The following is a 27770-nucleotide window of genomic DNA, read 5'->3' as shown; positions in this document are numbered from 1 at the left end:
CAAGATGACTACAAATGATGTATGTAAGATCATATGAAGAAATGGTATCATCAACTAGGGATGCTTTGTGGTATAGCATGACATTGCCAGGGTGTATAGTAATGACGGGAGTTACACTGGTTATAAAAAAGTTCCAAGGTTGCTTAGTTGCATTATGATAGCACCTAAGCTAGGGACTCCACTGTGCTAGCCACTAAACACACAAAGACTAAGAGAGAGTCCCTACCCCAAAGAGCTTACAATCTAAGACAAAATAGGCAAAAGACGGGAGAGAAAACAGAGACACAGAGACTTTTCTAAGATCAAAAAGCAGGTCAGTGGTTATGATGGAGCAAGAATCCAGATCTCCTGTCTTCCACTCCAGTGCCTTATTCACTAGACCAGTCTGACTCTCTAATCATCTGTATATTCCCAAACATGAGCCCCAGTCTGATTCAAGTCATGAGTGTTCTGCAAAAAACAGGTATCTGCCTGTAGATTCATAGAGTCTAAAGCTAGAAGGGTCCACTGTATAACCAGGGCCAGCTCCAGACCCCAGCGCGCCAAGCGCGCACTTGGGGCGGCGTGCCGCGGGAGGGCGGCAGGCGGCTCCGGTGGACCTCCCGCAGACATGCCTGAGGACGGTCCGCTAGTCCCGTGGCTCCGGTGGACCTCCTGCAGGCGTGCCTGCGGAGGGTCCACTGGTCCCGTGGCTTCGGTGGACCGGCGACCGCCAGAGCGCCCCCCCGTGGCGTGCCACCCTGCATGGGGCGGCGCAATTCCTAGAGCCGCCCCTGTGTATAACATATGCCATAGAACTTCCCGAAAATAATTCCAAGAGACAATCTTTTAGGAAAACGTCCAATCTTGATTTAAAAATTGTCAGTGATGGAGAATCCACCATGACCATTGGTAAACTGTTCCAGTGGTTTATTACTCTCACCATTAAAAAAAATATTCCTTATTTCCTGTCTGAGTGCGTCTATCTTCATCTTCCAGCCATTGGATCATGTTATACCTTTCTCTGCTAGACTAAAGAGCCCATTATGAAATAGTTGTTCCCCATGTATGTACTTATAGCCTATGACTGTGTCACGTCTTAACCTTCTCTTTCTTAAGCAAAATAGGCTCAACCAGCTCCATCACAATAAAGCAGGTTTTCTAATCCTTTAATCCTTCTCATGGTTCTTCTCTGAACCTGCTGCAATTTATCAGCGTCCTTCTTGAATTGTGGGCAGCAGAACTGAAAACAGTATTCCAGCAGCAGTCTCATCAGTGCCAAATACTGAGGGAAAATAACCTCTCTATTCCTACCTGAGATTCCCAATTATGTATCCCAACTTCACATTAGCTCTTTTGGCCAAAGCGTCACACTGGGAGTTCAAGTTCAGGTGATTATTCACTATGACTCCCAAATCTTTTTCAGAGTCAACTGTATGGAGCAACTTGTGGGATCTGGGTTTAATAGGATCATTCAATGCTGAGAAAGGACTCCTGAAATGTGTTGCCAGTTCCTGATTGGTGTGCAGAAAAGCTATTGTTTAAGAACTGTTGCTTTAATTCAGTATTATTTGTTTTGAGGAGTTTGGTGCTACCTTCATCAAAACCAAAAACCCTCTATAATATAGGTCAGCAGTCATAACCTCATTCAAACTGGCAGCTCAAGGCAGGCTCAGCATCTGCAGGTAGCTGCACATTTAAAATTCTAATTGTTCAAGACTCAAAATGTTTGTTTTAAGCTGTACCAATTATTATTCCAGATATGTTAGACCTCATCAATATAGCATGTGAATGGCTAACAAGCAAACCTTTTTATTTTGAGTAGTTGTGCCTGTCTTCATTGTGACGTTGCACTCCATAATGTTTGATGGAAATATGCTTATGAGTGTAAACATGATGTAACTGGAATATGCTTCATGCAAAAGGTAGCACAGAATTAAATTGAGGTGCAGCATTTTTGCCAATATACATGAAGCAAGGGGAACATGGTGGGAGGGGAAGGGTGATGCATGATGAAATTTAGGCCTGTCAGGACTAAAGCTGGTTGTAAAATGGTTTTTCATGCTGTGAAATTTTTTGAGATATTGGGACAAAACCTCAAAATCTTGTAAATTTTCATGAACCAAAAATGAAAATAAAAATTAAAAAATCCAGCTTGGGTCACTTGAAATATTTTGTTTTTGATTTTGTCTTGGTTTTTTTTAACATTATTTTTATGATAATTATCTTAAATTCTAAGCAGTAAATTGTTTTAAACTAGAAAACTAGAATTTTTCACTTAGAACATGTCATTTTGACAATTTCAAAGCTTTTTTCAACATAAAAGCATCCATCAGAACCGACCCTTTCCCACAGAATTTTTGGTGTTGGCAAATTGGCATTTTTTGACAAAGAAAAGTTTTATCAAAAAGTTCCCAACCAGTTCTAATCAGGATCCAGAGATTAGCACCAGTCACTGGCAAATAGCAGCAGCATGTTTGAAACTACATGGAATGTAAGATGAGCAGATATAAGCACAGATGCGGGCTCAGAGCAGAATGTTCAGAGGTAGGAACAGCAGATTAGCTGGCCGGCCCCCTACTAATATCCCACAATGTACTAATTACTGATTCATATGAGCTGTACATTGAACAGCAGTAGCCACAAGAGTCGTGATGATCCAGAAAAACATGATTTATAAATAATGGTAAATAAATGCAGGTGGAAGAAGCAGCAGCAGCCGAGTAAGACAGACAGTACAATCTGATCCCCTAGTCTGACTATTGGAAATGGGTAATAGTCAATGTATTACTGAATATGAACTGTACATTCCAAGGTGGTGAAACTGCACATTCATGCATTAAGCACATGCCCCAAGTACACACTGGATAGGCAGCTGTGCACCACACAGTTACTTTGGTTAGACATTACCTCTGCTATATGCAATGGCTAAGATTCTGTCCTGTACCTCCTGGGGGTGCAGTCCCAGGGTAGGAGACAAAGATGCCTTTAAGTCTCCTAATTCTGAAATGCTTTAGGGCCAAAATGGCCCCCAGTGTAACTTAGGCAGCTCAGTGGACTGAAGTAGATGGACTGCTACTGAAAGTGGCCAAAGTGATCTCCTGCGTGCGGATTCTCCAGCTGTTGAACATCATGCTTAGAATCCAACGGGTGTGCGTATACCCCGGAGGTGAAACCACCTAGCTGCACACTTTGAATAGTGGACTACCACAAGGCTCTGTACTCACTCTGACACTATTCAACAACTACATGAGTGATATGCCGGAAATGATAATGCAGAAAATTGCATTTGTTAATGGTTTGGCACTTGCAGCTCAGACCCATTGTTTTAAAGAACTTGAAGTGACCCTTACATCTGACTTAAGATCATGGAGGAGTACTTCCAAAAGTGGCAGCTGAGACCAAATCTGAGCAAATTGGTTGCCTCTACTTTCCACCTTGGCAAGAGAACTACACAAAACCTCTAATTGTTCAGTTTTGTGGTGAAACCGTGCATTATGATCTGAAGCCAACATATCTCAGTGTCATTCATGAGTGCACACTCACCTTTCATGAGCACCTTAAGAAAGTAGCCTCCAGAGCAAAGACTTGAGTCAACATTATCCAAAAGTTAGCAAGAACAAACTGGGGAACAACTGTCCCAATGCTACAACCATTGGTCTTGGCCTGGGTGTACTTACTTGTAGAGTACTGTGAGCTGATGTGGACAAGAAGCTGCCATACCCAACTTGTGGATAGGCAGCTGAACCAGAACAGGCAAATAATCATGGGAACTTTAAAATCAATGCATCTACCATGGCTTTTTGTATTAGCAAACATTGAAGCTATCTATCTATCGAAATATAGCCATGAGAACTTAAATGCACCAGAAACTACCTGGAATGTTCCATCTGACCGGTTACAGACAACATACCCCAACAACACCTGAAATCACAAAAATCATTAAGAACTACTTGCACCCAGTTCATGTCTGTAGATCTGGCCAGGGAATGGCAAAGTGTCTGGATCTCATCTTCCGTTCCAAACAAGCACATTATCACTGACCCAATAAACCGCTCTCCTGGTTTTGACCTGCCACGCAAACTTTGAACCACACAGAACCATGTCCGAGCAAACCATGGAAGATGAGGCTATTTGATGCACAAATGGAAAATCAAAGACTCCCCTTCATGCATCTCCAATGAGAACATCCAAACCATCAAACACATCATAACACCGTGCCCCAAATAGGAATTCAAAGGTGGACGAGATCCACAACATCACTGAGGAGATCTTGACATGGCTTATAGACCTATAACCATGTCTATAAAATGTTGCTCTGCAAAAGCCATATGTGTGAGATAGAGCTCAGTGGATTGTTCTAGGATATGGGAACCTCTCTAGGGTTACCTGTAGCTTGTGGCACGAGGTGGAATACCCATAGCTGTTTGTTCTGTGGACCTATTCCCTCTTGAACCTGATGCCTTCTCCTGCCCATGGCTCCATCCATGACATTCCCCCTACACCTAGGTTTGTTGGGGGTGGGGGCAGTGTAGGGCTGCCTATGATGGTCCAACACAGTACCTGCAGCAGAGAAGTTCCCACATTTGCAACTTTTGTGGGCTGAATATAGCCTCTATGCCCTGCTGGAGCCAGGGTTCAAATCCTTCCCTATGTTCAGACATGAATCCAAAACTGTATATAATAATTTCACTTCTCCTTTAAAATATACACTTATTAAATAATCTTGTCTCCTTTCAATAAATCTTGCCCTGCTTCTAGGACTGAAGGGACTATATTTTTTCTTTAATAAAGGTAAGCTTCACAATTAAGAGCACACACACATTAAACCAATCTCACCAGAGCAAAACTATTAAAATGCATAGCTGACACCATGGTTTGAACCTAAAACCCTCAGCCATAAAGGCTGGAGCAGCGACTAATCAAGCTAATAGACCAATTCCTCTAGCTACAAGCAGTGGCAAATGCATAAACCTCTTTGGATCAGCTACTAGATGAAGACATTTAACACACATGAACAGTAGGTTACAAATCACACGGTAAATCAGCCTCAATATTCTTAAACTACTAGGTACTGCAGTGATGTGTACATTGGAAATGCAGAGATAGATAAAAGGCTTCTACTAACCTTCCTGCCCACTTGGGTAAGAGCAACCAATAAGGGAATCAGAAGACATATTATGTAGCTTCAACCATTTGACTTCCAACATGTGACATTGAAGTTCAAAATGCACCATGAAAACCTGTCTCCGATTTTTGTAGATTTGCAGGTGGTGTAAAACTGTTAAGCTCAGTTTTCATTTAGGTGACATACGACGTACTCCATGTTTCCAGAAAGGCAACATCAAATTGGAGCTATGCTGATTTCCACCAGCTGAGGGTCTGGCCCTGTTTGTTCTTAATTTCTCACTGAATAAATTGACACAATTCAATCAGTGGCAGAGCCTAGGATAGAATCTGGGAGTTCTGTTTCACAATCCTCTGCTCAGGACACAAATCTTATCCTTCTACAACTGCTGTATATTTTCTCTTCCGTACTGCGCGGAGGAAAATATCCCTCTTAGGAATTTTTACATGTAAATGGGTAAGTCTCTCTCGAGCATTATACATTTTTAAAATTTATTAATTATTATTTCTATTCAGACCTTGTTCATAAAATTATTCAGTTGATTACTCTCTAATGTTATTAACACTGCGCTGGCATAGGTTATCCTTTTGGAGGCTTCAGTCATGTTGTATTACTAAAGAGTTCAAAAAAAATCTCCCTACTTGCTACGCTTGCCTTCTCTCCTGGTGCTGTAACACGGATGGATATGAGACTCTTCTCTGAAGTGGTAAGTTTTTGTGTTGCTTTGACAGCTTACATGGTACTGTAGCAATTGCATTGGTGAGTGACCCCACAGTGAAATGGTTAGTCACTCCTGACTGTTATTAGCAGTAGGTTCATCAATTCCTGAAGTCAGGATAACTGCAATTTCATAAGCTTGATGTATTTTGACAGCTACCAGGTAAGCTTCTAAATGCTCTACTAATTGCATAAAATACTGTGGGGACCTGGGACATGCAATGCCATTGTATATATTCCACCACTGAGAGTTACAGTTCGGTTGTTAATAGTGTGTCATATTCGTAATGTAATAATAAAAAGGATTGTTATAGAAAATACACCTGAGAAGTACAGAAGAAAAAAAAAGGCACCTGATAGGATATTATTGATTGTGTGGCCTTGGGTTTTTACACTCTTCAAAGAAAAAACAATAGCTAAAGCCATAATCAGCAAAAAGGCCTCAATACTAAAATGTTTGGCTTTTACTGCTTCACTGACCATTATCCGTAGCTCTCCAATCTGCCTCATTTTGAGGGACATCACTCCTTTCAAATCCCCAATTTACCTTTATCCTACACAAATTTGGTGTGCCCTTTGTTTATTGTTGAAAATTATTTACCTGAGAAATAACTGGGGGAGTGGTAAATGATGAAGAGAACAGGTCACTAACACAGAGCAATCTGGATCGCTTGGTTAGCTGGGTGCAAGCAAACAATATGTGCTTTAATATGGCTAAATATAAATGGATACCTCCATGACCAAAGAATGGAGTCCATACTTACACAAGGGAGGACTCTGTCCAGGGGAGCAGTGACCTGAAAAAGATTTGGGAGTCATGGTGGATAATCAGGTGAACATGGGCTCCCGGTGTGAAGTGTGAGCAAAAGGGCTAATGCAGTCTTGGGATACGTAAATGGGAATCTTGAGTAAGAGTAGAGCAGTTATTTTACCACTCTATTTGGCTCTGGTGCAACCACTGTTAGAATACTGCATCCAGTTCTGGTGTCTACAATTCAAGAAAGATGTTCATAAATTGGAGAGGGTTCAGAGAAGAGCACGAGAAGGATTAAAGGCTTAGAAAAAATGCCTTTTATTGAAAGACTCAAGGAATTCAGTTTAGTTAGTTTAACAAAGAGAAGGTTAAGGGGTGACTTGATCACAGTCTATAGGTGACTACATGGGGAACAAATATTTGATAATGGGCTCTTTAGTCTAGCAAAGAAAGATATAACACAATCCAATGGCTGGAAGGTGAAGCTAGACAAATTCAGACTGGAAATAAGGCATAATTTGTAATGGTAAGAGTAATTAACTATTGGAACAATTTACCAAGGGTCTGGGTGGATTCTCCATCACTGATGATTTTTAAATCAATATTGGATGTTTTTTTTCTAACAGATCTGCTCTAGAAATTATTTTGGGGAAGTTCTATGGCCTGTGTTATACAGGAGGTCAGAGTAGATGAGCACAAAGATCTCTTCTGGGTTTGAAATCTATGAACCGAGGTTATAGAAAGAGTAATTTACACTAAAGGAATGATCCCACAGCCATAAGTTTCTTGCTCCAGGGATATTTTCATGTGCCTTTGTCATGCTTTGTGTGTCCCATATTTGGCAGGTACAGAGGTATGATCCTAACCTCTTTTCTGCAAACAAGGCTGAAGATTTCATAAGAACAGGCTTTCTCATGAGATTTCAAGTCCTTCCTGCTCTGAGCCAGATCAGAAAAAAACATTTGAACCACCCTCCGGCATTATTAATTGACTCCCATTTCTGGGTCTTGTTGGCATCAGGAAGTGAGTAGGAACATGAAATGAAATAGGGAAAAACATGTTTCCAGTTAGCCCAGCTCTTCTGAAGCAACGACCAAATATGGGCAGAATTGTGCATCATGACTTGAGTCAGCTTTTATTTTATTCCAACTGGTTCATTTTTCTCTAGTTGACTGCAAAGTCCTCCTTCAGAAGGTCCCAGGCACTGCTGCTTACCTGCTTGGGCTGGTAAGCTGCACTCCCTCCTACCCCCCACCCCGGGATCCCTTCAAGTTCTATTCTTTGCCCACCTCGAGTTCCAACCTCACATCCTTGCCTTCAAGGCCCTGCACAACTCCAGTTTGGCCAGTAGTATGAATCTTGTTTCTTACCATGTCTCCCACAGCTCCACAGTAATGTCGGCCTTGATACATGCACAGGAACATTGCCTCTACTTCCCACCTCTGATAAAGTGCTGCTCTGGGCCAGCTGGTAGGTGAGTGAGTGTAAAGCAGCCAGTACTGGTCTGCCTCTCCTCTACTGCCTGCCTTGCTTTACTACACTCAGAGGCACAATGAGGGCAAAGGAGCCAGCAGGCAAAGCCAAGACAAGGAGGGTTTTTTGCCAACCTTCTCTTGATGCTGATTGTGTACTGAGGGAGGTGAGCTAAGCTGGCCCATGGTCCATAAGTAAACCTTCAATTTGGCCCTCTCCACCCAGTAAGTAAAATACCCTGATATACAGCCTGATCCAACCCCTCTGAAGTCCATGATACTTCAGTGTGAACTGGATCTTGGCCCTAAACTGTAAAAGTTGATCATGGAAGGTGCTGAGAACTCTGGCCTTGATCCAGGCAAAGCACTTAGGGTCATATTTTCAAAGGCATTTAATAGAGCTGGTCAGAAAATATTAATAGATTCCACAGCCACAAGGGACCATTGTGATCATCTAGTCTCACCTCCTGTATAACACAGGCCATAGAACTCCCCCAAAATAATTCCTAGAGCAGATGTTTTAGAAAAAAATCCAATCTTGATTTAAAAATTGTCAGTGTCAGAGAATACAACCTGACCCTTGGTAAACAGAGCTTTCATCAACACAACTTTCTGTCAGAAAATGTTGATTTGATAAAACTGAGTATTTTAAAGAAATTATCTCAATTTTGATGAAATTTCATTTAAAATTTTGGCTTTTCATCCAGATAAAGGATGATTTTCCCACCCATATCTTAAAAATCTGATTTTTTCCATCCTGTGAAAAATGTTTTTTTCCCAACTAGCTCTCATATATTGATACGTAAAGATGCCAATATATACATAGTAGGATTTTCTTTAAAAAGGCTTAGATGCTTTTGAAAATCCCAGTAAGTTCTTATTTGCATCTATAGGCACCTAAATAGCTTTTCAAACCTGGCTCTTAATCACATGTTTAACTTTAACTCCATGAGAATCCTGTTGACTTCAGTGGGACTAACTACACACCTAAAATTAGGGATGTGCTTAAGTACCTTGGTGAATCAGGGCATGAGGAAACGATAATCTGTGAAGTGCCTAGGACAGTGTTACTGCCACATAGACAAAACAATAATTTATCATTGTTAATTTTTATCGGTACAAACCTCCCAAGATTGGGGAAATCTGGCTCAAAATAAATTACAATTTATTTCAGGATGCAATATTTTTTTTTCACATAGAAAAATCTGTCTTGCCTTTTGGAAATGGCAACATTTCCCATTTAAAAAATTCACAAATTCTCACAAACATGTTCCAAAAAGTCAGTTTTCACAAGCTGAAATTGACAGTTTCCCATACTTCTATCTTTGGTTACTCATTCTCAGCATTCTTTTGCATTCTATGACACTAAGCAAACAAATGCTCACAGATTCTTCTTTTCCAACTATTCTTTTCTTTTCTTAAATATGACTCTTATTGAAAAACACTGCTTAACTACGCCAAAACCATTTTGATCATATTCCAAAACCCAAGTGGTGCATGAAGAAGAATCTTTAAGTTTTATATTTTAAAAATAATTGGATCTTTCTAATCCTAGGTGGACCTATCCCATGTGTTAACTGGCAGAACTAAGTAAATAACCCTCTTTTGTATTTGCATTTTAATTTTCTTTTAACGATTCTCAGTATAGGATTTCATACAGAGAACACTTTCTTATATATAAATAGATGTCACTGCAGCTGTCATTTCAAAGATCTGTGATTGAATTTCTGAACGTCTAGGAGAAATGTTAAAAGTGGCACGAAGTGAGGCAAATGATTTGACTATTGTTTCAAGTGGTTTTCATTTAAATGCATAAAACCTGAAGAACTTATTCAATAATAATAATACTGAACATTTCTATAGTGCTTTAAATCTCCAAAGTGCTTGTACAAACATTAATTAATTCAAATAATGTCCACAACTTTTAGATTCCAAATATTAACCCTCCAGAAGCAACTATATTTGTGTGTGTGGATACTCAGTTCTCTAGGAGTAGACACATGCACAGAGGATACAGTTATTTGTCAGTCCTCTAATAAGAATCAGAAGTGACGTCTGTCACACATTCCAGTAAACACATTAACTAAACCAAATCGGACCCCAAAATGTTTACTTGCATACTCTAATTAAATGTGATTTACTGTAGCTGAGTTTTCTATGAATTAAACAAAACAAAACAAAATCCATGCCCTCTCCTCCCTCTGCTGTAGCTCTCCGTGCAGTGGGAAAAGATTTAAACTAAAGACTGATCCTGGCCCTGACAAGGTGCATTTTTTCCTCATAGACTTGACTTGCAGTAGAAGCTGATGTGAGAGTTTGTCATGGCTGTTTTGACAGTCCGGTCATCCTAATCCTGGGATCTGGTCCCTGTGGTTTGTCAATTATCCTACTAACCCTACAGCGAGAGGAACACTCAAGGCACTGAACTGTCATCCAATAACCAAGATTTAATGTCAGCCGCCAGTGAGCGGGGAGTGAGAGAGAGGGGGATGCTTTTGACAACAGAGCAGTGTGGATCGTTTCAGCATTTGTTTTATTTATAGGCATTCGTAACAAATTAGTTATATCTCACTGTAAGGCTTCACTAAACTTCCTGGGTCCAGACCGGCATACGCAGGTAAGCCAAGGAGGGAGTGTGGGCCAGTGATTAGATCACAGCCCTGGGTTGAAAATTCTATTCCCAGGTCCCCCACTCACCTCTAGTGACTTTGAGCTTGTTACTTAACCTGTCTGTGCTGCAGTTCCCCTGTGTAAAGTGAGGATAAAACATACATTTTAGGACTGTTGTGAGCCTTAATCAATTAATGCTTGTAAAGTGCTTTGAGATCATTGGGCAGAATGTCAACTACAAGTGCAAATTATGCAGAGGTTCTATAGAAATGCCAAGTGACTGTCCCTGCATGGGAGAATTTGGCTGCAGAAGACAAGTGAGACCAGCAAATGCAATAAGAGGATTTACACCAGAGTCTGAATTTGCGGGGTTGATTCTGACCTTATTTACATCAGTCTAAATCTATTCTAACATCACTGACTTCTCTGGAGTTATACTGGATGTTAATGAGTTCAGACTCTGGAACACATCTTCAGCAGCTACAAATCCACATTGCTCCATTGAAATCAGCAAAGCTACGCTGATTTAGACCAGCAGAGGATCTGGATCTCTATCTCCAAATGTCTTTCTTTCTTTCTTTTCATGACTAAAGTATTTCTGATCTGTTGAGGCCGATTTCTTTCCCCACTGGTTTCAGCTGTAGTGGCTAAATCCCCTCAATCCAGGTGACTTACCATCATAAAGGAAGTATGCAGCAGACCCCAGAATAAAACCCAGATCTCTCAACCAGTGCCTTAACCACACGATCATCCTCCCTCTCTATCACTGACTCAGAACTGAATAATACCCACCTTGGGCCTCAGGCCAGTGTCTTCAAGGGGGATAAGATTGGCGTTTAACTGAGGGAGGAGAAGGAAGAGGCATTTACGTAGTTGGTTGTTTTCCTTTTTTAAAACGGAAGCTTACTGAAGCGACTCAGGTAGGTTTAGAATGTTAGTTGTTGTCCTCAGTAGGTGGATTAATGGCCAAGGTGCAGGTGAGCTGGCTGAGGATGTGTGATAAATGCAATTTATCACATGGCTCATGCCACTTAGGTGATTATATATAAATATATAATATTTCAGAACTGTTATTCCATGAACAGTGGGTCCTTTAAACAATTTACAGGAAAGTTAGATTATCAATGAGAAACTTTAAACCTCTAAGGCTGCTACTTGACAATTTGTCACTCAACTTCAGCAAAACTATAGGGGAAAAGCGCAATGAATTAATGAATAGCAACAAATCCCCATGACAACATGTTACTTCATTAAAATTTTATCAGCATTCTTCCTAAGGAAAGCATGCCTTCTGTTCTATGCTGAGTTTCTTCCACAGTGTTTTACAGACAATTCATAGCATTCTGGTGCTTCAAAATTAGTTCCTGTGGAGAGTGAGCTACACATGGAGTCTAGATTGTGTCACACATTGGTCTCCTGGGTGCCATGATGAAGTTTTGCCTACATCTTTTTGTGTATCTCATGGCTTAAACATTAATCAAGCATTTCCCAATTGCTTTCTTTGAGAATAGGTTAATTAGCTGCAAATGCATCTCCGTGTTAATTTTTAGCAAATGCATTAAACTACATTTCATAAATATTTTCTTTGCATTCAAGTGAAAGCATTAAAAGGAAAATCTCTTCTGTGCTTTTGTTGGGGCTGCTTTATTCTGCTGTCTTAGATTGAGGATACGGAAAACACAGCTGTAGCAGTTTGGTATCTTTCTGGAGTCTTGGGTAAATAAAAGAGCTACCACCTATCATGGATCTCTCAATAAAAGGTTTAAATTTGCTAGCCCAAAACAGTTCACTGAACTGGAAACTCTATAGTATTTGCTTTTGGAAATTCAAATTGTTTTAAAGGAAAAAACAGTCCATGTACTAGGAAAAGCCAAAATTCCCTACAGAAATCCAAACAGCCAACCCCAGCACCAGTAAACTGGTTAATCTGTATTAATGGAAGCTCTGTGCAGGGAAAGCAGGATATTATTAGTAGATTATTTATTATTGTGCTATGATGGTTCTAAGAGGCCTAAAATCAAATTTAGGCCCCATGTGCTAAGCATTGTATAGACACATAACAGGAGAAAATCTCTGCCTTAAAGACTGTATAACTAGACAAGAAAGACAAAGGTTACAGGAAAGGAAATATATTTATCTTAAATTGATATATGGGGACTAAGGCACAGTGAGATTAAGTAAGTTGCCCAAGATCACAAAGGAAGCCCGCAGTAGAGCTAAGAATTAAACCCCATCTAATGACTTAATTGGAAGGGCAACATGTCTCTCCATATTGCAGCCAAAGCCCACTGTGGAGATCCAAGAGCAAACCTCTCTCTCTCTCACAAAGCTGCCGAAACATGCAAAGCACAAGAGATCAAGTTAGAACCTAGGGGTATATGATGCATGAAGCAGGGCAACTGGGTTCTACAGACATGTGCCCTGTCACTGCCTTCTCAAGAAAGGAGAAATGTGTCTCTCAATATTGCATGGCCATAGAGTAGCAGTGGTTCAGAATCCACTGGTTCAGTCCCAAGTGTTGCCAGTTAGTACCTAGTTTTGGAGCGAGAAGTAGTTTGCTGGTTTAATATTTATATTTTAAAATGTAATCATATTTTTTATTTGTGGTAATATATAGGGCTCAGGGGCCTGATCCAGCTCCCATTGAAGTCAATGTAAGTGTCACAGTTAGAGGGCTAACTGCAGCTCTCATGCCTCTCTGAGTGCATCCCCTCGTGTCTCAGGCCTTTATCTCTCCTGCAGGGGGGTCTGGGCCGTAGTACCTGTGTATTGACCAGCAGCTCTGACTGGGTAAGCTCTGACCCATCCCTACTGTTCTTCCTTTCAGGAGTTTGTGACCAGTGGTAACATAGTGACCAGACAGCCTTCTCTAACCAAAGTATTGTTTAATCTTAACAGTAGAAATAGAGTATATAATATGAGTGGAAATGATTATTAAAACAATAAACAATCTATACCCAGATCTATCTCCTCTAAGCCCTTTGCACTCTGTCAGGGGAGCCTGGGAACCCAGCTTCTTCAGACATCCTGGTGGGTGCCAGTCTGTTTCCCCCATGCAATTCCTAAACAATTGCCTTGTCTTTTGGACAGAGAGAGTCCTTTTAAACTGTTTTGGGTTCTTTTGCTCTATTGGTTCCCAGCACTGGCAAAACAGTGTATCATAGCTGGAGTCTGGAAGGTAGGGTTGTAGTTAATAGCTTCATGTCTGGACCCCAGAAGACAGGGTCTTCACAGTTAACAGTTCAGGCATTGTTTCTTAACCAACCTAATATATTTACCCACAGGTGCCTTATGTTGAGTAAGTATTTGCCTTCCCGCTTGTTTTTTCTATCAGTCTGCTATTAAACTAAACCAACATATTCTTATAGTAAACATCCCTTACAGTGATCAGACCACCATATAGAGTGTATAACATCCAAAAATTATTACAGAGAAGCCCCAGGACCTTCACGGGGAGTCTTTCCATTGACTTCAGTGGGCTTTGGATCAGACCCTAGGACAGGTTTATATAATCAATAAGTAGGTTGATTCTCCTTTTGAAAACTGAGCCCCGAAACTCTCTAGCAATGGTATTCCCCCCAGCTGTTTAGTTAGTTAGTAAGTTAGTTCATTTAATAAAACCACACTCCGGGTGCCCTCCCATAACTCATGTAACAATTAACGTCCTCACATGAAACACAATGCCCACAAACATCATCAATAATCTTTAAATTCTACACACAGAATAACCCCTTGCTGCCTCAAAAGGCATCCAATAACATCTTGCAACAACCACGCCCCCTTCACGTCTTTCACCTCTTCTCCCAATGCTTTAAAGAAGAGGTGGCCATTCTGGCATGTCCGGATGGTTGACGACAGATGCCGGCTGTGGTGAACCATCGTGGGGAAGCGCATTCCAGAATGGAGGGACCGGCATGGAGAATGTTCTGGCAGCATCTCACGCTGCTTGATGTTGAGGGAGTTCCATCTCAGATCCCTCTCCTGACCACAACCAGGGCAGCTCAACTTGGGAAAAGAGATGCGGCCTGATTCCTCACTCCACTGTGCTCGTTTTACTCCGTTGAAATCAGTGATGTAACTGTCATCTTCTAGATTATGACATTTGAAAGGTCAAAACCAACAACGTGAATTCCGTATGCCATTCCTGAAACACCGGTGTTTTATGTGCTCTCAAAATGAGACCAGCTCACTAAGCAAGCCGCTTTGTATTCTGCACCCTTTCCAAGTGGTCTCTAGAGCAGCGGTTCTCAAACTGTGGGTTGGGACCCCAAAGTGGGTTGTGACCCCATTTTAATGGGGTTGCCAGGGCTGGTTTAGACTTGCTGGGGCCCAGGGCCAGAGCCAAAGCCCAAGACTCACCGTCTGGGGCCGAAGCTGAAGCCCGAGTCCCATCACACAGGGCCGAAGCCCGAGGGCTCAGGTTACAAGCTCCCTGCTGGGGATGAAGCTTTTGGGCTTTGGTTTTGGCCTTCCCGTGCGGGGAAGTAGGGCTTTGGCTTTGGCCAACACACTTGGGGGGGTGGGATCAGGCTTTGGCTCAGGCTTCAGTCCTCCCTCCTGGGGTCGTGTAGTAATTTTTTGTTTTCAGAAGCGGCTCATGGTGCAATGAAGTTTGAGAACCCCTGCTCTAGAGGCAAATGCATGCATAGAGAGTGACAGTATTCTACAGAGCAAGAATGATATCCATTGGGAATGGTCGCAGTCACTTCTCCAGTTGTAGATGGGAAAAATTTGCTCTTAGTGATGGCCACTACCTGATCATCTAGCAGCAACCTTGGGTCCAAGTTACACACCCATGATACCAAATGTAGCTACACTCCCTCAGCCAAGTGTGTTGATATAATCACCGCCAGTTCCTCTAGTTGCTTACCCAGCCTACCAGCATTACCTTGGCTTATCTGGATTGAAACTCCGCTAGCTTGCCCTCGAGTGGTCCCCAATCATTAGTAGACATCGAGTCATCCTACACAATATATACCGAGCAACTCAAGCAACTCCATAACATTATTTCTGTAAAATCCTTTCCTTCTTTGGCTCCCTCTTGCCCTGTCCTATCTATCCCTGCACATACCGGGCCTGATTCACCACGGCTTTACATCTTATTTAGTCATTTGCACCTGTGTAAAGTGTGTGCAAAATGGTACTGTCTGGTCTCATAGGTGCTGGAACTAGGTGTGAGGGGTGTGTGGGTGCTGTCACACCCCCTGGCTTGAAGTGGTTTCCATTATATACAGGGTTTACAGTTTGGTTCAATGGGTCTCAGCACCCTACTATAAAAATTGTTCCAGCACTCCTGTGTGATCTGACCAATGTTCATGCATATAACTAACTAGAAGGTGCAAGGTATGGAGAGTTGGGCTCTGTGTATTTGATGTGCATGGGGCTGTGCACAGCGATCGGTGACACTGTATACTATATATTTAGCACATAAACTCCTTGAAACATACTGGGTGTCTTCCTCTGGGTTTGTAAAGCGCCTGGCATTCTTTGGACACAATGGCAACGCAAGAGTAATACATGATGACTATTATATCATAACTGTCATTATCTTTAACCAAAGCCTAATGCATTGTGTGTTATTCCTGGAGAAACCTGAGGAAATTCTCCCTTGGATATTTCCTTTCTTCTTTTCTTTTCTTCTCCCACTTCTGAAGACTTCAATAGCTTGTGAATTAGAAGCCAAGGGGAGGTGGCTTTGAGCAGGGTTCAAATAAAGCTGTCATGGGGAGCATGCAGTGCTATTTAAGTTGCCTTCTGAACTCTGCCTGCCTGTCTCCGTCCTGTAGTCTTTGTGAGGCAGCCCTTGTTAAAGACGAGTCATGCCAATCAACCTCTGCAGGTGGCCTTTTTAGTTCCAGGTGTTGACAACAGGTATTTACTTTTGTTTCCCATATTCCATACCACAAAGGCAGGTGGTTGATTACAGCACTGACTTGCATGAAGCTGGATTGCAGTTGCTGGCTCAAGAATGATTTTTCTTGTCACCCTCTCTAGCGTTCGCATTTCCCGTTCCGACGCAACTGACAAAAGGGCAGCCTATGTTTTTGGAACCTTAAAATTCAACCTGCTGTTTCAAGAATGTCCTGTCCTCCAGGGTGAATCCCACTGAATAACACTGAGCTGCTGTTTAGACAAACACGGCATCTGTTTTCTTCAGGAGGGGTGGAATTATAAGGCTACAGGGCTATACATCGGGGGGGAGGGGGAAGAAGTCAGTGGGCCAGATCCTCAGGTTGTGTAAATCAGCATAGCTCCATTGACTTCACTGATTTACATCAGCTATGGAGCTGTCCCATTGTGTCAACTGTTAAACAATTCCTTCGTCTCAGAAATTAATACTGTCCTTTCTTTGGGAAACAGACTTAGATGTTTCAGAGTAGCAGCCGTGTTAGTCTGTATCTTTGTAGACTTAGATGTGTTGGTGAACAGGTGCTAAACAGCCCTTAGATGGCAAATCATGCCACTGTTTTTTGATTTTTCCCAGAAGTTTGTGTCTTCAGGCTCGCAGGATTGATGTTGTTAACAAACATAGGCCCTAACTGTGCAGAATACTTAAGTATATGCCTAATTTTAAGGACATGAGCAGTCCCACTGAAGTCAATGACTCCGATTCAAGACAGCAATTCTATTCAAGAAAGCACTTTAGTGCATGTTAAACTTCAAGCATGTGCTTAAATCCTATTAACTCAGTGGGAGTTAAACACATGCTTAAAATTAGGCATGTGCTTGAATGCTTTCCTGAATCAGGACCAGTGAATTTACTCATGTGCTTAGAGATAGGCATGTACTTAAATACCTTGATGCATGGAGAGACAAGGTGGGTGAGGTAATATCTTTTATTGGACCAACTTGTGTTGGTGAGAGAGAGAAGCTTTCAAGCAACACCGAGCTCTTCTTCGGGTCTGGGAAATGTACTCTGAGTGTCACAGCTAAATGCCAGGTGAAACAGATTGTTTGGCATAAGTAGTTAGCACATATTATAAGGAACCATTCAAGGTAGAGTGGCCTGTTAACACCTCTGCAGTCATGGGACAAAAAGATGGGGTTAGTGGGTTACAGATTGCTGTAATAGCCCATAAATCCAGTGTCTCTGTGCAGTCCATGATTTTTAGGGCAGGTCTGCACTTAAAACGCTGCATCAGTGCATCCGCGCAGCTGTAGAGCTTAAGTGAAGACACTTCCATGCCAACAGGAGAGAGCTTTCCCATCAGTGTAGATAATCCACCTCCCTGAAAGGTGATAGCTATGTGGACAGGAGAATCTCTCCCATTGACATAGCGCTGTCTACCCGGGGGGTTAAGGTCAATCTAACTGTGTATTTTTCACACCCCTGAGCAATGTAGTTATTCTGAGATATGTCTGTAGTGAAGACATGGCCTTAGTGTCAAACAGAGTTATGAATTTCAGCTCCCAAGCTCATCTTTTGAAAGTGTTGTGCAGGTTTCCTTTGAGGATGAGGACTAGTAAGTCAAATATAGAGTGAACGCATTATAAAAAGTGTTCACCCACAGCTGATATGGCATTTTTGCCTTTTATCATTTTCCTGTGTGAGTTAATTCAAGAGCTTCATGATTGTCTGGTTTCACCAACATAGTTGTCATTGGGGCATGTAGTGCACTGGATGAGGTACACCACATGTTGTGATAGGCATGTGAAGGATCCACGGACCATGAGAAGTTTGTTGTGGGGGAGATGTGTCTGCAGGTTTTGCATCTGTTGTTCTGGCAGGTCTGGTACCACTTTGAGTTGGTGTGTCCTGGTCTGTGGGGAGCTTGCTTCTGGTGATGAGCTTGGAGAGGCTGGTGGGTGGTTTGAAGGCCAGAAGGGGGGGTTCAGGAAAGATTTCTTGCAGGCAGGGGTCCCTGTCAAGTAAGGGTTGTAGTTGTTGATGATATCCCATGTGGATTCCAGTGTGGGGTGGTAGGTGACAACTAGGGTTGTGTGGTCAGACAGGGTTTTATGTCTGTATTGAAGCAGGTCTCTCAGGGTATTTGGGTGGCCCATTCCATGATGAAATCTACATATTTGCTGGAGTGTTCTTGTCTGATGAAGGCAGTTTTAATTTCATTAAGGTATTGAGGCCATTATAATAAACAAAACTATATTGGGAAATGATTGATCTTCATAGGAGTCTGCCATTTTATTTAAGAAATGGATGCATTGTTTGTAGAAATTACCCAAACTCTAATGAGATACCTGCAAGGAATCTATCTGATCATGGCTAGGTGATATTATTTATTGACTTATATTAGAAAAGAAAATGATTCAGAACCACTGGCTGCACAGTGGTTGGAGATGACTATACAACTGCCCCGCAGGACACAGACTCAGCAGTGAGGCTGCTCCCAACCCTGACACAGCGCAAGGACCGGACCTGCCCCAGAAACACGCCAGGGCCCTGCCCCTCTGTGCCAGGTGCACCAGGTGTGGGCAGGCAGGCTCAGCAAGGCAGGATCCAAGTGTGGAGGGGCTTAGTGTGGGGGGATCCAGGTGTGGGTTGAGAGAGGGTTCTGTGTGGGCAATCTGGGTGTGGGCAGCTCAGTGGGGGATCCAGTGGGGGGGGATCTGGATGCACAGGGGCTTGTTGCAGGGTTCTGGGTTCAACAGTAATGGGACTCTGCATGGGGATCCAGGTGAAGATGGTTGGGGCTCAGCAAGAGGGAGTCTGGGTGTGTTGGGGGATAGAGCTTGGCAGGGGGGTCTGGGTGTGTGGACCTCAGTGAGAGGGTCGAGATGCTGGGGGAGTGGGGCTCAGTGGGGTGGGGATCCAGGTGCAGCTGGTTGGGGTTTGGTAGGGGGGATCTGGGTGTGGGTGGCTTGTCAGGGTGGTCCAGGTGCAGGGGGAAGGGGGCTTGTCAGGGATGGTTCTGAGTGCTGGCTGGGTGAGGCTTGGTGGGAGGGTTTGAGTAGGAGGGGGTCTGGATGCATAGGTGGTGGGCAGATGGGGGAGCAGTTCCCTGTACAGGGATCTCTGCTCCAGCAACTGAGGAGAGATAGGTGCAGGAAGCGTAGGGGGCAGGAAGTTTGCAGAGCTTTCTACAGCTGGGGGAGAAATCTGGGGGTGGATCTGACCCAGTCCCAGATGCTGTACAGGGGAAGAGGAAGTCCTGTCCTCTCCAACCCAGCTGGGACTAGCAGCTGAGCCCGGCGCAGGGTACGAGCCACCAGCTGGGTCTTTCCCAGTCCCTCCCTCTGCCCCATAGTGATTTACCTCTCTGCTGGCTGCCCTGGGCAGCTGAAACATACTGCTGGGGGGGGGAGGGTCACATGACTGCTCTTGCGGCTTCCCTTTGCTTCCCTGTCAGAAAATCATTTTTCTGCAGGGAAGCAAAGAAATCTGCGTGGGACATAAATTCTCCACATGCGCAGTGGGGCAGAATTCCCCCAAGAGTAACTATAGGGTAACAGGCCAGATCCTTAGCTGGTGTAAGTCAGCATTACTCCAGTGACTTCAAAGGAGCTTTGTCGATTCACACCAGGAGAGGATCCCACGCGATGTTTTGAAATGAAAGACGTAGGGCCTAATCCTTAAATTCTTCCCTAGGCCTTTCTCCGTGAAAACTTCCCCAAAAGGCAGGGAATGTTTAGTCTGTGGAAGATCTGAGGTAGGACTTCTGGATCAGGACCACAGAAAGAATGTAACATGACCACACATGGTCCCATCAGGTATGTTAGAACACAATCCCAGAAGTTTCAAAGGGCCACTCATTAATTCCCCCACACAGGGGCCACCGTCAAATCAGCCAAAGGGAGCTGGATTCAGTTCCCTTCAGAATCCATCTGGAAGAGGCAAGGGAGGGAGCAATGGAAGTTGCTCCCATGCCTACATGGACTGTGCTGAGTCCCACCTCAGCGCTCCCATGACAGGAGCAATGAATCAAATCCAGAATTTGAAGCTGGGTCTTCATAGACTGCCACAGAAGTGCTAGGCTTCCCCACTATTTAACCTAATCTACCTAAGGATCAGATTGTGCATTCCCCACCAGTCCTGAGTGTGCAGCAGCACGTAGTTGCAATGTCCTAGGAGGAGATTGGAGGCCGAATTGTGACTCAGCGAGACACTGGTTCCCCTAGGACTCCAGGGGAAGTAATCTGCAACAACCGTTTTCCTGGCAGATTAAATCCTGCTGCTTGTCTGCACACTAGGAGGGACAGAGTCAAGGCTCTACATACTCCCCTCCACTTGCCACCTCATTCCCTTCCTATCTGTGCAGAAGTGGGAGAAGCAGCTCTGCTGAAGCTACTCTCATCCCTGTTGTGCAACCTGGATAGCCCATGCCAAGACCTACATTAATTACAGACGTGGCTGATGTCCACGCTACCCTCCTTCTGTCGGTGGTGCATATCCACACCAGGAGTGCCAGGGTTCTCAGCTCCACGCAGTTCCCTGCCAGGAGCTCAGCTGCCCCGAGGGGCTACTTGCCTCCCCATTCCCAACTGGGAGCGGGGAGAAAGCTGCCCGGGGCTTCTCACCTCCAGCAGGGAGATCGGCACCTGGAGTCTGGTTGGCTGCCATGCTCCCGGCAGAAGGGTGACCAGATGTCCCGATTTCATAGGGACAGTCCCAACATTTGGGGCTTTGTCTTATATAGGCGCCTATTACCCCTCACCATCCGTCCTGATTTTTCATACTTGATGTCTGGGCAGCCTACCCAGAGGGGAGCAATGATCCAGGACCTGGGGGGAAGCCAGGCTTACCATGGGGAGTGGGGAGCCTGGGCAGTAGCCCAAGCTGGGACCCTGGGTGGCAGCCTGGCTTGGAGCGGGGACCTGGCAGCAGCGCAGCCGGGTTTCCAGTCAATTTCAAGGCAGAGCCCTGAAATTGACAAGACAGCCAACAGCTGCTGTAAGGAACAGTGTCCACACAGATGCTGAGTCACCATAACTACACCAACATAAGCCCTATACCTCTTGTGGGGCTGGGGTTATTATACCGGTGTAGTAAGGCACTTACATCGACCTGAGCAAGGCAGTAGTGTAGACTCTGACACAGTTAGGGCCATATATGCTGCCTTATGATGACCTAATTCTGTAGTGTTGACCAAGCCTAATATACCCTTTTCCCTCTGCATGGTCATACAGGGGATTCTTACCCTAATTTTTCATATTACACCCATCACTGCAGCCTCTGAGCCCCTGAAATTAGTCCTAGAATTATAGGTACCTTTAATTTTTCAATATAAATGTACTGAGACACATATGGCCATTATACAGCTAGCCAAAATATCGCAGCACTCTTTTCCTTAATGTAATGCTTCTCTGTTGACAACCTATGAAGGAAAAAAAATCATTGAAATGGTGGGCAATAGGTGCACACACGGAAAAGCTGTCTCTAAAATGGAAAAACTGTTTTGACTTTTTGCATTTTATTCTCAAAGAGAGGTCTTTTATCGACTCCAGCTCAGTACCTTGGAGAGATGGATGATGTCTTGAAAAAGGCTTTTAAACCCTGAGGTTGGCTTCTCCCCCCAGTCTTTGTAAATATTTCTCTCTCTGAGTTATGTCAACTTCCAGCTATTTTATAAGTAATAATTTCTAACTATTTTGAATCTAAAACTCACTTTTTTAGGGGGTGGAGTGTAGTTACAGATTGGGAAGAAATGTACAAGAGAAAGATGTAATTTCTTTTTCAACAGGGTCAGTTTCCTGACAATAAGAGCAATTTCAAAAGCTTTCTGTTGTGCATGTGTTCACAGGGAAAAAGGAAATCAGACATGTACTGTCCTTTTCAGGTTTTCTTTTCCTTGGTGGTGTGTGTTGTAGGTAAAACATGTGCCTTACCTTAAAAGAGGGGGAAATGGTTAAATTACTAATTTGTATAAAGGAAAATCAATTACCCTTTCATTTACCCAGGTCTGAACTCAGGATCTTTCTTCCACCTGCAACCACTGATGAGAGCTCAAAAAACAGCACAACAGGGAATATGACCATGGTTTCTGAGCACAGATTTGGGCCCTGATCCTGCAAACACAGAGAGAGTAAAGTTGTGTACGTACATAAGTGTTTACAGGACTGAGGCTGTAGATATTTGCTTCAGCAGGGAAGGAAGGGAAAGATTATGATTATTAATTATTATTATTATTATTATATTTTATGCTTTTATGACTGCCAGTCACACAGATTCTATTCTGTTCTATTTTTCTTTCATTACAGACATAACCATAGTGTCTGTGAACTTACACCAGCATCTCTGTACTGCAGCATTAGGGACAATAAGATATTACAGGACCAATAAGCCTAATTGATTTTAAGAGAGATCTGGATAAATTTATGGGTGAGATTGAATGACGGGGTTGCTTGTGATGGTCGGGGCCAGGGCTCAGCAGCCTTGGGGTTCGCTTCTGGTTTATGTCTTAGGTTCCTAAAAGCTCATGCATCAGGGTTTCAGACAACTACCTATGAGGGTCAGGAAGGGTCCCTCTGGTGTTTCCTTTTTTTTTATCTCCTTCCTGTGAAGCATCAGGGATGGCCATGGCTGGAGATGGGACATCAGATGGGGTGGGCCAGGGCTCTGAGGTGGCACCCAGCATTCTCTCTCTCAAGTGCTTGGCTGGCTGGTTCTTGCTCACATGCTCAAGGTTTAACCGAGAGCGAAATGTGTGTTCAGAAAGGAATTTTCCCCAAGGTCAGTGACCTTGAGAGGTTTTTGCCTCCCTCTACAGGGTGAGATTACTTGGCAGGATTATCTGAGTATATCTCATTTAATCATCCGTCTGCCATTGCAGGGGCCTGGTGCACCTCAGTCCCTCCCATTCTCTACCTGTGGCACATAATAGTCTAGTCTTCTGTGGGCTGTAATACCGTACTTTGGTCTGATTTCAGTTGTTGGGTTTAGTGTGCAGGTGCTGGGTGGCATTGGGAGGTCATATTAGATTATCCAATGTCCAGTGATCCCTTCTGGACATAAGTGTCATGTCTCTATGATCATAATATTGACCATAGCCAAGAGATTATTATTATATTATTGATCATATGAATATATGATATTGATTATTTTCTCAAGTATTATCTTTATTTGGACTGGGGAACAATGCAAATACCAAGGAATATTTAACTATTCTGAGAAGTAAATATTAAGATTTTAAAGTGATGCTCACTATATGAATGAGTAATCCAAGTACATTTGCAATAATATAGTTCTACACAAGTAGAAAAATGAGAGAGATCGACACTGGAATGTTTCCATGCAAATACACCAATTTCCCATGAAAATAGATCACTTTCTATGGATGGCACATAGGAACAATGAAATATTTGTTCATGGAGACACTAGTCATTCCCCTCCCCCCATCCCTCCACCTAAAAATCAAAATTCCTGAATTTTGAATAATAACAGCGCCAATCTTTGTTGTGAAATAAGCATATTTAAACTTTTGCTAATAAAAAATGACACATCCCTGGGGAACCTAATGCAGCAGATATTGCAATGTCAATAGTTTTAATTTTGTCCTATATTTTTTACATTAAATTACAAGAAAATAACACATAAACAACTAAAACAGAATAAAGTTAAGGCACATCAAGTTCTTAAAATAGTTGATTAAGGTGGGATCTTCAAAAGTGCCTAACTCACTTTACAGCACAACTCATTTGATTTTCAAAGTTACTCATGCTCTTAAACGCATTTGAAAATACCCCAATTCAGCAAAGAAACAACTCTAAGGACGTGCTTAGATTCCACTGAAGTTGATTAAACTTCAGCTTGTGCTTATGGGATCGAACTTGCAGAGTGTTTAGCACTCTAGCATGATCCAGTAAAACTCTTTAGCGGGTGTTTAAACTTAAGCACATAAGTCCTTCCTTTGAAGACTACTCATGTGCTGAAAATTAAGCACATGCTTAACCAAGTGGTTTGCTGAGTCAGGGCCTAAGTAGCTGCCTACATGGAGAGGCCCTGATTCAACAAAGCACTTAAACACATGCTTAAATCTAATCCTATGTAGGGCCTTAACAAATCCACGGCTCATTTTGGTCAATTTCATTGTCATAGAATTTTAAAAATCGTAAATGTCATGAGTTCAGCTATTTAAATCTAAAATTTCATGGTGTTGCAATTGTAGGAGTCCTGACCCAAAAAGGAATTGTCGGGGGGAGGTCACAACTATTGTAGTGGGAGGTTGTGATACTGCTATCCTTACTTCTGCACTGCTGCTGGTGGCGGCGCGGCCTGTAGAGCTGGGCAGCTAGAGATCGGCAACTGCTGTCCGGGAGCCCAGCTCTGAAGGCAAAGCCATTGCCAGCAGCAGTGCAGAAGTAAGGGTGACATGGTATGGTGTTACTATGCTTACTTCTGTGCTGCTGCAGGCAGGGTGCTGCCTTCAGAGCCAGGTGCCTGGCCAAGTGCAGCCACTCTCCGGCCGCTCAACAGCGCAGAAGTAAGGGTGGCATGGTAAGGTATTGCCACCCTTACTTCTACACTGCTGCTGGTGGGGTGCTGCCTTCAGAGCTGGGTGCTTGGCCAACAGCCGCCGATCTCTAGCTGCCCAGCTCTGAAGGCAGTGCAGAAGTAAGGGTGGCAATACTGAGACCCCCCCCAACCTAAAATAACCTTGTGACGCCCCTGCAACTCCCTTTTGGGTCAGGACCCCCAGTTTGAGAAACACCGGTCTCTCCCATGAAATCTGTACCATATAGTCTAAAAGCACACAAAAGACCAAATTTCACGGGGGGACACCAGATTTCTTGGTCCGTGACACATTTTCTATGGCCGTAAATTTGGTAGGGCCCTACCTATGTAGCAAAGCACATCAGCATGTGCTTAAGTGCTTTGCTGAATAAAGTGGAATTTTTCATGTTTCAATTTAAGCACGCATCTAAGTGCTTTGCCAAATCAGGGCCAAAGGCATTTTATAAAGCCTAAGAGTGCTTAGCATGTCAGACGTAGAGATAAATATAGATGCCATACACAGTTACCACATTGTTGCATATGGGCTGAGTCAAGATGCAGCTATAATTTCCTTGCTCTTGTAGACACAATATTATTTTGACACATTTTTGATGCTGATTTCATTGCAGTGTTTAAAGGAAGATCATTGTAAATGTCTGATATCAGTAAATCTCATATAAAAGTCTTTTGTATAAGCAGGTGGTTTTGGACCTTGCCTCCAGCTATACCTTTTGATCATTTAGGGGGCTACTGATGTACCCCAGGCAACTCACGTAAAACAGCTATCGGTAGCTATTTAATGGTATACTTTAAACATCCCTTTAATCTATTTGCAGCTGTAATAAATTCACAGTATGGAAACATTTTAAATAATTTGGTTTACTTTTCACAATTATGCTTCTCCAAGAGAACAGCTCCCTTCCTCTGACTTTCTTTCTTTCTTTCTTTCTTTCTTTCTTTCTTTCTTTCTTTCTTTCTTCTGTGTCTGTCTGTGTGTGCGCGTATGTGTGTACATGTATAGATTACACACATATACATACAGTGGTAGCTCAATTTTTTTCCAATTGCCTTTGTAATTACATAATATTAGCACAGTATTTGTGCTATTCCCTAGGAATATCCAGAGAACACAGTAAATACTTTTGTGATGTTATTTGCTTGCAAAAGCAAAATTTAACATTTTCAAGAGTAACTGCTCTGCACGCACACACACGTATCAGAAAATATCCTATACACTTATCTGAACTAGGTATTAGATAACTACTAGGTAGTATTATTAAATACTACTACTACTATTAATAATAATGTTTATTATTGTAATGTCTAAGGACCAACCAAGAATGGGGCCCCATTGTGCTATGCACTGGACAATGGACAAACACAGAGTACTAGACAGTCTCTGACCCCAAAAGTTTGCAATAGAAGCAGTCAAGACAGACACAGGGTGGGGATGGATGGATGAAACTGGAATGGGCCCACAATAAACATACTTGGTTCACAGGCAATGCCATTCTTGGCAGAAGCTTTTCTTTGGAAGGCAGTGCCATCCAGTGGCTAGGGTATTGGGTTAGGGCTCAGGAGCCATGGGAGCTTTTCCTGGTTCTTCTACTAACCTGCTGTATGAGCTTGAACTAATCACTTCTCCTCTGCAGCTCCCTTGCCTTTAACCATAGTCTTCAAGGCCAAAAGGGAACATTCTGGTTATCTCGTCTGAGCTCCTAACACAGGCCATAGAATTTCACCCAGTGATTCATCCATCAAACCCCATAACGTGTGGCTGAACTAGAGCATCTCCTTTAGAAAGACACCTCGTCTTTGCATGTCTTGTCTATTTAGTTTGTAATCTCTTCAAGGCAAAGGTTGTGTATTGCTGGGTATTGATACACTCTCGAACACAATGGTTCTCTGATCTTGGTTGGGGCATCTAGGCACCACTGACATACTAAATAAATAATCATTAAAAAAACCTGTAATCTGTACACTTTAATGTCTTCAGACAACTTGTTAATTCTATTCCCTTCACCATAACTATGTTCACTATAAGCACATTAAACTGTATGTGTTTATTATTGCCATGGATAAATTCCACCTAATAAACTATGTTAATCAATAGCCTGCCCAAAGTTTGAATAACAGTCTCAGGGCCCACATTGATCCCTGGCATAACTTGCCTGGTTTCCTTATAGTTACACCACTGATTAACTTAGCTCCAGATTTTCAAGGTGTTGAAAGAACATATTTCAGAACTTCCTTTATTTAAAGCAGAGATGAAACACTTAATTTAGCATCTCCTTCAAGTGCTCTCTGATCTATCACTGTTTGTTTTCTGGATCAAAATAGTAAGTACTGAATTCACATCAAATGTGAAAGAGCATTTTCTAATGCAAATACAAAATGTAGTTTTCATGTACATAACTCTGTGATATAGTTAGCAATAAATGTGCTGTGCAAATCCATTTTTATTAATACCTCTAATTGCTTCCAGAAGGTTAGAGTATTTTATTTTGTCAAACCAACCATAGAAATGCAATTAGATATCAATTCACACATTTGCTGTGTTTATGGTTTGTTGATAGCAACCATTATAAAACAATAAAAATGTTCCTCCATAATGATATTCTGGGGAGCCAGGTGTTTTGCCTCTTAGAGGAAGGGATGTGTTGTTTATCAATGGAAGCTTTGAGTGATGTTTCAATGGAATAAGAAGGGAGCCAGAGTGTAGTA

The 27770-nt window shown here is 42.7% G+C and overlaps 1 long non-coding RNA gene across 1 annotated transcript; it reads left to right on the top strand.

Annotated features, from left to right (window-relative positions):
* Window positions 1-195: 195 nt before the first annotated feature.
* Window positions 196-22639, top strand: LOC120400750. The gene is made up of 3 exons (XR_005596040.1): window positions 196-313; window positions 20205-20326; window positions 22514-22639. It is a non-coding gene; the product is annotated as an uncharacterized LOC120400750 (long non-coding RNA).
* The last annotated feature ends 5131 nt before the right edge of the window (window positions 22640-27770 follow it).

Source organism: Mauremys reevesii, linkage group 3, assembly GCF_016161935.1.
Source record: "Mauremys reevesii isolate NIE-2019 linkage group 3, ASM1616193v1, whole genome shotgun sequence".
Lineage (NCBI taxonomy): Eukaryota > Metazoa > Chordata > Testudines > Geoemydidae > Mauremys > Mauremys reevesii.
The sequence above is the reverse complement of the archived record's forward strand: the minus strand, read 5'-3'. Positions and strand labels throughout refer to the sequence as shown.